Here is a 1692-nt window from a genome sequence, read left to right as displayed (position 1 = left end):
GCCGGCTGGTCCGCGGGCCGTTTAGGCTCCCGTAAGTTAGCGGTCGCGGTCCGGAATACAGGCCGTCCAGGAGGCACTGCCAGGCGGATACACTCTCTAACGAGCCCCGCCGGCTGGTCCGCCGGGGGAAGTGCGCCCTCTGGCGGACACGCCGTTGTAAATGAATGGGGTTTGGCACTTAGTGCATTTTTCGACCAGCGGCAACGCAGGCTGACGGGCGGCCGCTTCCACGGGCCGGCACTACTCTACGGAGGCGCTAGCCGCCTCCGGTGGGGGCCGTGTGATCTCGCTGGATGCCCGAGGACCTTCCGCCAGGCCCGGCCGCAGCTTTTGCGCGCGCCCGGTCCTATTATCTGGTGGAAGCTGGAGGCCGGGGCTCGGCAGCTCGCTGCCCGGGGACCTTCCGCGAGGCCCGGCCGCAGCTTTTACGCACGGCCGCTGCTATTCTCCGGCTCCGGCTTCGTCCCGGAGGGTGCTTGGGGAACGGCGGCGCACACCGCGAACGGCCGGTGGCGGTCGGCCGGTGGCGGTCGGCTGGTGGCGGTCGGCTGGTGGCGGTCGGGGATGGCGCTTGGGGATGGTGGCTGTCGCCTTGTGGCGGTCGGCTGGTGGCGGTCGGGGGTGGCGCTTGGGGATGGTGGCTGTCGCCTTGTGGCGGTCGGCTGGTGGCGGTCGGCTGGTGGCGGTCGGGTGGTGGCGGTCGGGGATGGCGCTTGGGGATGGTGGCTGTCGCCTTGTGGCGGTCGGCTGGTGGCGGTCGGCTGGTGGCGGTCGGGGGTGGCGCTTGGGGATGGTGGCTGTCGCCTTGTGGCGGTCGGCTGGTGGCGGTCGGCTGGTGGCGGTCGGGGGTGGCGCTTGGGGATGGTGGCTGTCGCCTTGTGGCGGTCGGCTGGTGGCGGTCGGGGATGGCGCTTGGGGATGGTGGCTGTCGCCTTGTGGCGGTCGGCTGGTGGCGGTCGGGGGTGGCGCTTGGGGATGGTGGCTGTCGCCTTGTGGCGGTCGGCTGGTGGCGGTCGGCTGGTGGCGGTCGGCTGGTGGCGGTCGGGGATGGCGCTTGGGGATGGTGGCTGTCGCCTTGTGGCGGTCGGCTGGTGGCGGTCGGGGATGGCGCTTGGGGATGGTGGCTGTCGCCTTGTGGCGGTCGGCTGGTGGCGGTCGGCTGGTGGCGGTCGGGGATGGCGCTTGGGGATGGTGGCTGTCGCCTTGTGGCGGTCGGCTGGTGGCGGTCGCCTTGGGGCGGTCGGGGGGCGGCGGTCGGGGGTGGCGCTTGGGGATGGTGGCTGTCGCCTTGTGGCGGTCGGCTGGTGGCGGTCGCCTTGTGGCGGTCGGGGGGTGGCGGTCGGGGATGGCGCTTGGGGATGGTGGCTGTCGCCTTGTGGCGGTCGGCTGGTGGCGGTCGGGGGGTGGCGGTCGGGGGTGGCGCTTGGGGATGGTGGCTGTCGCCTTGTGGCGGTCGCCTTGTGGCGGTCGGCTGGTGGCGGTCGGGGGGTGGCGGTCGGGGGTGGCGCTTGGGGATGGTGGCTGTCGCCTTGTGGCGGTCGGCTGGTGGCGGTCGGCTGGTGGCGCTTGGGGATGGTGGCTGTCGCCTTGTGGCGGTCGGCTGGTGGCGGTCGCCTTGTGGCGGTCGGGGATGGCGCTTGGGGATGGTGGCTGTCGCCTTGTGGCGGTCGGCTGGTGGCGGTCGGCTGGTGG

Source organism: Syngnathus scovelli, unplaced genomic scaffold, assembly GCF_024217435.2.
Source record: "Syngnathus scovelli strain Florida unplaced genomic scaffold, RoL_Ssco_1.2 HiC_scaffold_119, whole genome shotgun sequence".
Lineage (NCBI taxonomy): Eukaryota > Metazoa > Chordata > Actinopteri > Syngnathiformes > Syngnathidae > Syngnathus > Syngnathus scovelli.
The sequence above is the reverse complement of the archived record's forward strand: the minus strand, read 5'-3'. Positions refer to the sequence as shown.